Source organism: Pyrus communis, chromosome 9 (genome assembly GCF_963583255.1).
Source record: "Pyrus communis chromosome 9, drPyrComm1.1, whole genome shotgun sequence".
Classification (NCBI taxonomy): Eukaryota; Viridiplantae; Streptophyta; class Magnoliopsida; order Rosales; family Rosaceae; genus Pyrus; species Pyrus communis.
The window spans coordinates 25,080,060-25,091,565 of record NC_084811.1 but is presented as its reverse complement, the minus strand read 5'-3'; the positions used below and the strand labels follow the sequence as shown (position 1 = coordinate 25,091,565).

General features: G+C 39.8%; 1 non-coding gene and 1 pseudogene across 1 annotated transcript; one reads left to right on the top strand and one right to left on the bottom strand.

The window, feature by feature from the left end:
* Positions 1 to 822: 822 nt before the first annotated feature.
* LOC137744574 (heat shock cognate 70 kDa protein-like) lies at positions 823 to 11,232 on the bottom strand (annotated as a pseudogene).
* TRNAM-CAU (transfer RNA methionine (anticodon CAU)) lies at positions 8,195 to 8,266 on the top strand. Its single transcript has one exon. It is a non-coding gene; the product is annotated as a tRNA-Met (tRNA).
* Positions 11,233 to 11,506: the final 274 nt, after the last annotated feature.

Below are 11,506 nucleotides of genomic sequence, written 5' to 3'. Positions count from 1 at the left end.
TTATCTCCTATATTTGGGGATTTATAGAATTGTTATTTGTGATAAGTTCTTCTTGAAACTCACTGATGTAACTGTCTCTATAAATACAAGCATACGAACTCATCAAAATTAATTGAGTTGAGCATCAACAACTCTTATAGCGTCTTCAAATTTGTGTGAATATTTCTCCTTTACCTTCATCTTCTATACAAACAAACAACTTGGAGTTTGAATTCCAAACAAATAATGATGAGCAAGAGCACGAATATCATAGCGTTTTAAGCACTTGACTGAGAAGAGATGGTATTCCGAATTCGACAACTTTGTGCATCTATGTCAGGCATTTCGTACGTGTCTAGCATATTGTGAATTAATAGAACTCCAAAAACATGAAACATGATTTCTTGCATAATTAATTGTATTACGGTCTAGTGTTATTCCTCTTTACTTGTAAGTGAAAGGTCTTAAGTTCAATTATAGCCAAAGACGAATTTGAACCACATTATTGCTAGTCTATTATGAGAATAAACTCACATTCTTTTCCGTGTAGATAAAATTGTTTGTTTTAAAAAGAAAATTATACTAATCCGACAGGGAAGTCTCTTACCAAAGGTCCAAAAAAGGGATAAAAACCACGGGTCTAGCACAGAAACCAACATGTCAAAACAATGCACCAACAGGAGGAAAAATGGGTGCCCCTCGACAACCACACGCGCGCTGATTGTTAACAAACATGGAATGACTAAACCCAATGACGAAAAGATAAAAGTAAAGTACGCATTTTCAACTTCAGCATGCTATAATTATATGTCATTACTTATTCATCCTGTAAATTGCCAAAGTTCATCTTTTGATTGTAATCTCTTTCTTCCGGCCGGTGGACATGCCCTCAGCAGAAACATTCAGGATACCATTTGCATCAATAGAAAAGCAAACATCTACTTTAGCAACACCCTTCGGAGCAGGAGGAATGTCACGGATGGAAAATCCACCCAAATAATTATTATCTTTGGTTAATTCATTCTTACCCTCGAAAACTCCACAGTGAACAGAACTTTGGTTGTCATGACAAGCTAGAAAAGTACGGTTCTGCTAGGTTGGAATTTTAGTGTTTCTTGGGATCATAACTTCCATCAATTTTCGTTCAACATTCATCCCGAGAGACAAAGGAATGACATCAGAGAGAGTGAAGTCTTAAAGGTTCAAACTTTGATTACCATTCAACACAGCAGCTTGAACAGCAGCACCGTACGCCACAGCCTCATCTGGATTAATGCCCTTGCTGAGTTCCTTGCCGACGAACATATTCTGTAATAGCTCCTGCACCTTGGGAATTCTAGAAGAGCCGCTAACAAGAACAACATCATCGATATTTCTTATGTCCATTTTGGCATCCTCCAAACATCTCTTCACAGGCTCCATGCTCTTGTTGAAACAATCCATGTTTAGTTGTTCAAATTTGGCATGCGTAATAGTTGTATAGAAATCAATACCCTGATACAAACATGTTGATCATGAGTCAATATTAGGAAAAATAGGAATGTAAATAATAGGAGTCATTTTTTAAGTAGGTTTGTATTAAAGCTTTTGTTTCCTTTTGGAACTTAGATTGTACATATATATATTTCAGAACAAGTAATACAAGAAAATATTCCCGTAAAAGTTCTATTTGGTATCAAGAGCCAAAACCCTAGTTTTTCTTTTCCGCTGTGCGTTGACTGTTTTTTTCTGCAAATCTTCTGCAGAAAAATAGTGTTGTCGTGTGTGTGTATTTTTGGCTGCGTGTGCAGCAGTGTGGGTGGTGTTGTGTCTGCACAGTGCTGCCGTGTGTGTGTGGAATTGCTGTGAGTATTGCTGGTAGTGCAGTGTGCGTATTGTTGTGTGTATTGCTGCCAGTACCCTTGTGCGTTGTTGGGTTTGAGCCTTTTTCGAATCCAATAGGTCACGGGTTCGACTTCGGCGGAAGTTGTTGTTGTTTGTTTGTGTATTGTTGTGCTTTGTTTTTTTTTGGGTAAAGTTGAATGGCATCAGAAGGAGGCAATGGCATGTTGAAGTTAGAGGGCAGTAATTCAACCAATAATCAAGTAGTGAATCCTGTCGCTATTCAGAGTGATGCGTCTGCTGTACCAAATACCGTGAAATTAAATGGATCAAATTATCCTCTTTGGTCCAAGGTTTTGGAGATGCACATTGCTGGACGCGGTAGGAATGGCTTTGTGACTGGTAGTACCAAGGAGCTTGCTGAGGCTAGTGCTGAGTATGAGGCGTGGGAGACAGGGAATGCAATAGTGAAAGGGTGGTTGATCAATTCTATGGAACCTGCTATCATGGGATTTTTTATTCACCTACGTACTGCTAAAGAAGTTTGGGAAGAGGTGGCTCGAACTTATTATGATGGTTCAAATATTTCTCAGATTTATGAATTGAAGGTTAAATCGTTCAGACTCCATCAAGAGGGTCGGCCAGTGGGTGTGTATTATGCTGATCTCAAGTCCGTTTGGCAGGAGTTAGATCAACGGAGACCAATCAAGATGGTATGTGCTGTGGATTTCAAGACACTTAGAGAAGAAATTCAGGTTGATCGTGTGTATGCTTTTTTGGCGGGTTTGGATGATGTGTTTGATAAAGTACATAGTGATATTTTACGTACTCAGCCCTTACCTTCTGTTGATGAGGTGTTTTCTGTTGTTCGACGTGAAGCTCAACGACATGCTACCATGATGGGTGAGAGTAACAATCAAGGAGGATTGCCGTCCATGGCAATGATCTCTCGGCCAGCTGGTACTCATCGTGCTAGTAATTTTTCTAATCAATCTTTAAATTCTCGACCTCTCAACCGAGAAAATAAAGATGATTTGAAGTGTACTTTCTGTGGACAAACCCGTCATATTGAGGATACATGCTTTACTAAGCATGGGGTGCCTGATTGGTTTCCAGAGTTCAAGAAAAAATTGCGTGCCAAGGAGCGTGGAGCAGCCGGATCTAGTGGAGGCCGTGCCTCCCTTGCTGCGGCTACAACCACAGTCCAGGAAGCTGTGCCTAGTTCTAGTCACTCTAGTCAGAATTTGTTGCTTGGTACTCAGGGTGCCTCATCGTCCGACACAGGTACCATGGGACATGTTCTCTTAGCCTCCGAGAACCAGCACCATACAGGTTGGATTCTGGACTCTGGGGCAACGGATCATATGACATATGATAAAAATATGTTTCAATACATGACTATATCTCACAGGAAAAATATATCAACTGCCAATGGTACTCTGGCACCCGTGTGTGGTGCCGACACTGTGCATCTCACCCCGTCACTTCCCTTACATCATTGCTTGCTTGTTCCGTCTTTATCCCATCACCTATTATCCATACCACAGGTTACTGAACAATTGGATTGTGTTGTTCTAATGTATCCGCTTTTTTGTCTACTTCAGGATATTTAGACCAAGGAGATAATTGGGCGTGGCACTAAGAGAGAGGGGTTGTACTACGTGGACGACGTCGTTTCTGGAAGAGTAAATGCAGTTCGCGCGTCCCGGTCTAGTAATTTACAAGCAGTGTGGTTGTTGCATCGTCGGTTAGGCCATGCATCTTTTGTATATTTAAGGCATATGTTACCTAGTTTATTTAGTGGAATAACTGAATCAGACTTACATTGTGAAGTATGTATTCTTGCTAAAAGCCATCGTGCTTCTTTTCCGCCTAGTATGAATAAAAGAGCTTTACCGTTTGAACTTGTGTACTCTGATGTTTGGGGACCATCTCTGGTTGTTACTTCTTCTGGGATTAAGTGGTTTGTTACGTTTGTTGATGATTGCACTCGTATGACATGGCTATATGTGTTAAAAAATAAGAGTGATGTTGGTATGGTATTTCGAAATTTTTCTCAAATGCTTCGGACCCAATACTTCTCTGTGATTAAAGTTCTTCGTTCTGATAATGGTGGTGAATATATTAATCGTGAATTTTCAGAGTTTCTTGGTGATCAAGGCATTCTCCATGAAACAACCTGCCCCTATACTCCACAGTAAAATGGGGTGGCTGAACGGAAAAATCGTCATATCTTAGAAACGGCACGTGCACTACTTCTGGGTGCTTCTGTTCCTAAGGTTTTTTGGCCTGAAGCTGTTACTTATGCCGTCTACGTGATTAATCGTATGCCCTCTCGGGTGGTTAATTTTCAAACTCCGTTTCAAGTCTTCACTCAACATGTTCCTGTGGTGTCTTCTCATAATCTCCAACCCCGGGTCTTTGGGTGTGTGGCGTATGTGCATATTCAGAAAATTCATCGCACTAAGTTGGATCCGTGTGCACTTCGCTGTGTGTTTGTTGGTTTCTCCTCTCACCAAAAAGGATATAAATGTTATCACCATGCGACTCGTCATATGTATGTTACCATGGATGTGACCTTCTCTGAATCAGAGTATTTTTATGCTCCCGTATCTTCATCTTCAGATCACCAGGGGGAGAGCTCTAGTGATGATCTGAAATGGTTGAACTTGGAAGGAATCCCTGGGGTTGATGCCGTGCATAATGGGGCAGTGATTATACATGCCGAGAATGATAAATTTGCAATTGTTGCTGAGAGCAGCATGCAGTCAGGACCGGTTCCAGATGAGAGTGATCCCGAGAGTAATAAATCTCCAACAGGTTTCAAGAGCAGTCTGCAGACTGTTGCCGAGAGTAGCATGCAGTCAGGACAGGTTGTTGACGAGCCTACTAATGTACCCCCCTCTCTCTCTAGCTCCACAGTGCTGCCCAATGAATCTTCTCTGGATATACCTGAGGTAAGTATTGTGGATGATTATGTAACTAATACAAGTAATGATGTAAATACATATAAGCTGCCACCGAGACAAAATAAGGGTGTGCCACCTAACAGGTTTTCTCCGGAAGGCAAAGTGAAGTATCCAATAGCCAACTATGTCTCATGCAATGGTCTTGCACCAGAGCGCAAGACTTTGGTGGACAATATGGAGGCTACTCGAGTACCAACCCGTGTGGAGGAGGCTCTAAAGGATCAAAAATGGGCAAACGCAATGGATGAAGAAATGTTGGCGCTACAGAAGAATAATACCTGGGAGGTGACGTCTTTACCAGAGGGAAAAAAAACAGTTGGCTGTCGCTGGGTGTTCACTGTCAAATACAAAGCCAATGGATCAATCGGCAGGTACAAAGCAAGGTTGGTGGCTAAAGGATACACCCAAACATATGGTGTAGATTATCAAGAAACGTTCTCTCCGGTTGCCAAGATGAATACGGTACGAGTTCTGATATCTTTAGCTGCTAATATGAACTGGCCATTAAAACAGTTTGATGTGAAAAATGCCTTTCTTCATGGGAACTTGGAGGAAGAAGTATATATGGATTTTCCTCCTGGGTACAGTGCTGGTAGAAGTACCGGAGTATGTCGGTTGCGTAAGTCTCTTTATGGGCTTAAGCAATCGCCTCGTGCATGGTTTGATAGGTTTACTCAAGTTATGAAAAAGATTGGGTATCACCAAAGTCATTCTGATCATACATTGTTTGTCAAACGAAGACAGGGAAAAGTGACGGCCTTAATCATCTATGTAGATGACATGATTATTACTGGGGATGATTGTGATGAGATTTCAAGGCTGCAGAGAAATCTTGCGGCTGAGTTTGAAATGAAGAACCTAGCGGATTTGAAGTATTTTCTTGGAGTCGAAGTTGCTCGATCTTCGAAAGGTATTTTCTTGTCACAACGTAAGTATGTTTTGGATTTGTTAAAAGAAACTGGTATGCTGGGATGTAAGCCAGTTGATACTCCTATTGTTGAAAAACATCATCTATGTTTGGATCCGAATCAGAAATCGGTTGATAAGGGGAGATATCAGAGACTTGTAGGGAGACTAATTTATTTGGCTCATACACGACCAGATATTGCCTATGCAATAAGTGTAGTAAGTCAATTTATGCATTCACCGAGTGAAGATCATATGGCTGCTGTTATGCGTATCTTAGCTTATTTAAAGTCTGCACCTGGAAAAGGAGTTCTCTATCGGAAGCATGGACATTTGAGGATTGAGGGGTTCACGGATGCTGATTGGGCTGGAAGTGTAGGTGACAGACGGTCTACTTCGGGATATTTTACTTTTGTAGGAGGCAATTTAGTCACATGGAGAAGTAAAAAACAGAAGGTAGTATCAAGATCCTCAGCTGAGGCCGAGTTTCGAGGGATGGCTCACGGCATTTGTGAGCTTCTCTGGCTTCGAAAACTTCTTGAGGGGCTTGGGTTCAAGCCAAAGGAGACCATGAGACTATACTGTGATAATAAGTCAGCGAGAGATATAGCTGATAATCCGGTACAGCATGATAGAACAAAACATGTGGAAGTTGATCGACATTTTATTAAAGAGAAACTTGAAAGGAAGATTGTATCGATCCCGTTTGTGAGTTCAGATGTGCAACTTGCAGATGTTCTAACTCATGCAGTATGTAGTCGAGAGTTTGATGACTCACTTGTCAAGTTGGGCATGTGTGATATCTATGCACCAACTTGAGGGGGAGTGTTGATCATGAGTCAATATTAGGAAAAATAGGAATGTAAATAATAGGAGTCCTTTTTTAAGTAGGTTTGTATTAAAGCTTTTGTTTCCTTGTGGAACTTAGATTGTACATATATATATTTCAGAACAAGTAATACAAGAAAATATTCCCGTAAAAGTTCTATTAAAGTCAATTTCAATATCTGTCACAGACGTAAACGAAAGTCTCCTCTTCACCTTCTCACATTCATTTTTTAACCTTCAAAGAGCTCTGGAGTTACCACTGACGTCCAAACTATGTTTCTTCTTAAATTTGTCAGCACAGTAATTCACCATATTGTTATCAAAGTCTTCACCACCAAGGTGAGTATGTCCAGCCGTCGCCTTTACTCAAAGTCACCAGAATTCCATAAGCAATGGCGGCTGCAGTTGGTTCATTGATGATACGCATCACCTCTAAGCCATCAGTGACACCAGCACATTTTGTAGCCTGACGTTGTGAGTCGGTAAAGTAAGCAGGGACAGTAACAACTGCTTTCTTCACACTTGAGCCAAGGTAGGCCTCAGCAATCTCCCGCATCTTTGTGAGAACCATAGATGGGATTTCTTCAGCAGCTAACTGTTTCTCTTGACCCTCGTGGGTAACCACAATCATGGGCTTGTCATCAGGACCTTCAATGACCTTGAATGGCCAGAACTTCAAATCATTTTGAACCGGAGCGTCAGCAAATCTCCTTCCAAATTTAGAAACTCAATCAAATAAAGTAAAGTAGAAGGATGGGAAACAATGGAGTAATATGCACCAAAAATTTCAGTTAGCTATATCTCTATTTATTTAAAAATCCCTCGCCCAAATATAGAATTAAGCACTCATTAGTAGGACAACAAAGCTCAGCTAAAGAAAATTCATATTTAGTTAAAAAGATGATAAAAAACAAAACAAAAAACACAAAATAGACTATAAGAATGCAAACACAGAGAACCTCGAAGGATTTGAGAAAGAAATTAAAGCTGATCTATTGGTATATATTTGTGGATATGAGAAGATTAGCCTATTAACCGTTCAGTATCAGTGAAAGCAACGTAAGACGGGGTGGTTTTGTTGCCCTGATCATTCACTATGATTTCAACATGATCATATCGCCACACTGCTACACATGAATACGTTGTCCCGAGAACAATTCCGATTGCATGGCCTCTTTTCCACTCATTCTGAACTCAGGAACTGGACGAAGAAGCACGGCAGTAGCGATAAGACCCCGGTCCAGTGAGTAGAATAGGGGAAAATCACAGTAGAAACGGATACCAAACGTTAAACAACTGAAAATAGAGAGACAACAAAACTAGAATCGACGTGTGAATGAAGATAATTGAGTTCCCAAGAAACTCTTAACCTAAATTCTGGAATATGATTGATAAAAAAAAACTGAATAAGAGTCTTTTGATAACCTGTTTATACAAAAGTAAAACAGCCTAGAAACCTAATACTTGTCTACCTAGACATCCAATCCAACGAAGACTTACCCCTTGACAAAACAAACTATGACTTAACCAATTAATCCCACTAAATAGGTCTCTCATGCATCATTTCAAGGTCCTAAAAAGATTTGAGTATTATGATTTTTACTGTAGGCCTATACATATATACAAGGAAAAATGCCCCATTTCCTTTGGGTATTTGTTAAATAAGGTTATGTAGCCTATAAAATTAACTGATCAGAGTGGCGCAGCGGAAGCGTGGTGGGCCCATAACCCACAGGTCCCAGGATCGAAACCTGGCTCTGATAGAGTGGCTTCCGTGTGGTTCTTTTGCACTACCTATTTTTACATTTATCTTGTTTTTTGGCCATTTCCAAATCTGCTTGTTTTTCTTTTCAACAACACAAGCGCTTTTCGAAGCAATTGGTGAGTGTGGGTTCATTCGCCTACTCGGGTTTAAGCCGAAGGGGCAACCGTGCTGATATTTATGAAATCAACAAGAAATCTCCACGAAATCAACAGAAAGTTTTCAGAGAGTAGAAAGAGAGAGAGAGTAAACAATGACGAAGGCTTAACTAGGCTTGACTAATACTTTGATTGAATCTCAAATCTCCATGAATCAACAAGAAAGTATTCAAAGAGTACAGAGACAAGAACTGTGACGAAACCTTTTTTTTCTTTTTCAATAGTTTTGTAAGAACTCATTACAATATCATTACATAATTGATAATTCACAGTTGAACTAATAATTTTGGTTATTAGACTTCACTAATCACAATAAACCCTAACTGGCCAAGAGAGCCGTTACCAGGTGTAGTCCTCTAAGGCTTTAACAAATCTAGCCATATCAGTTTCTGATATGCTATCTATGAATTCTTCTTTTGATTAAGATAAATAAATCCAAGCATGTGATTATCCGGCCGAATAAATTTATTTAGAACACACAAAAATGTAAACGGGAAGTAAACGGATTAAAACATCCTATAACACAGTGAGACGTAGGAGGATTTATCCATATCTTACAGGGTTAGTACATGCTTCTTTAGAACAAATTTACTACGATATTTGCGGTTTTAACTGCACCTTTCATTCTATATTTATACTTTCACAACAGTACTATCAAGTAATATTTCTGCAGTCGTTGTATGGTAATTATTATTCAGTACTCCAAAAAAGTCATCATGCATTTCTTATAAAAATATATAAGAATTCCTAGTACATATCAACTCTCACCACTAAGTGAGTGTTGGAACCTAAATTGATCCTGGTTCCATGGATTGATGGCTGCAAAGTGAAGGAGTGAAGATGAAGCTGTGCTGCAGGCTTCGAAACAAGAAGAACAAAGGTTTTAAACCCAATGGTTAGTTTTTTAGTTCAAGCTTTAGTTGTGTAATCAAGTGCCAAGCGCACACTCCAGATAAGATCACTTAAAACCCCAATGAAGGGCTAGGATCAAATCTGGAGAATGGTTAGGTGGATTAATAGTACATGTTTGTCATCAAGAACATTTAGAGATAGGATTGTGAGTTGGCAATGTACCAAAACCCTACAATCCATTTCATATATAAATCAAGTAATGGTTGACGTGTTGACTGATATACACATAAGCAACATACCACATCAGCAATCCACATCAGCAAGGTTGTTATCCACATCAGCTAATCTGTTAGTTAGACAGTTGGGATTGTAGGAAGTTATAAGGTGGTTATTGGTTTGTTAGAAACTTACTAAGAAAGCAAAGAGCATGTATAAATAGAGAGCTTCTCTATCTGACTTGTATCAAATTCATTCTGCAATATACAAATCCTTATTTCTCTCTCTCTCTCTCTCTCTCTCTCTGCAACTTGGTATTACTTTGTTCTTGTTCTTCGATTCTTAGTATAGTGTTAATATGATGCATTGGCACAACCTCATAGCCGTCATACTTGGAAACTCTCCTTATTCCTTTTGTTCATTCTCAGAACCACCAAAACCAATCAAACAGTAAATAAAAAATACATCAAAATTACAGAATTAAATAGCGAGTGCATGCTTGCTTAATTATAGGATGATGAAACGACTGCACACAGGATATCGATCACATAATGGTGCAAAGAAAACTAGCTGCTGCAGCACCTACAGCACTTCCAAAGGCCCAACAGCTATTGAAATCATTTATTGCTTTAAGTACAATGTCCTGAAATAACAATAACCTCCATCAGAATAAATCTTCTACTTCTATTTTTTTTCCTGCTGAAGTAGTAAATTCTCTCTAATTACTATGCAACTATACATATTTATATGTTCCATTGGTTCTTGTTGGAACCCCCAGTCCCACATCGGACAGAGGGAGAAGAGAAGAGTGCTTTAAATAGAAATACCCCTCTCTAATTAACACCGAGGTCTTTTGTGATAAAACCCCACACCTGAGGATTGTGCAGGTGGTTAAGTGGGGACAGTATCGGTGTTGTTGGAGTGGGCCCTCGGCCCGTCGACCTGAAAATTTCCACATGGTATCAGAGCCAGGGGACGGGCCCGTACTGCCACGTGATTGGGTGGGTCCCCATTGGCCCCGCGTGATTGGGTGAGTCCCGACATGGCTCCACGTGGTTGCCGATGTGTGGAAATTCAAGTGGGGTCTCACGTGCGGGGGAGTGTTGGAACCCCCAGTCCCACATCGGACAGAGGGAGAAGAGAAGAGTGCTTTAAATAGAAATACCCCTCTCTAATTAACACCGAGACCTTTTGTGATAAAATCCCACACCTGAGGATTGTGCAGGTGGTTAAGTGGGGACAGTATCGGTGTTGTTGGAGTGGGCCCTCGGCCCGTCGACCTGAAAATTTCCACAGTTCTCAAACTTAAATGTGAGATTTAAGCATAGAGAATGACATTATAAGTAATGAAAGAGCAAACTTACAAATCTAGATGGTCCAGATCGGCTAACTTGATTGGACTGCATCAATAAAACGCTTTCAGTTGGTATGAAACTATATTTACAGTTATATATAAGTCAAAGGAAAATGATAACCAAACAATGCATTTGATATTTATTCAATCCGAAAACCAGAGAAGAAAATGGTGTATGATTATCATTTCCCTAAGTCAAAATATTACTGATTATTAATTAAAGAGACGCATATAATTTCAGTGTACCTGAAGTTCAGTAAGTAATACTGTTAGTGACCCCTTGGAATCCAGTAAGATGTAGAAAAGAGTTATAAATTCCTCAAAATCCAACTTCCCGTTTCCGTTTGTGTCCAACTCCTGGAAGGAGATCCTCTGAGAGATTATCATAACAAGCTGAAGCAGTCTCACGTATTTGTTGCATCTCGACCTCTTCCATCTTTCTAGCTCTAGATTTCTATATATGTAGATGCCTGTGGACAACTCCAACCCATACAAGCGCTTTAAAAAAATTACTAATCCCATAATTAAGTTTTGTCATTCCTTTTCAGTAATCATTTCTATGTATAGTAGACCTTTTCTCTGGGTTAAGAGCAGACTTCTGTTTTGGGAATATAGTTTACCAAGTTGCTATTGTCGTTGCTGATTCCTTTTCAATGAATAA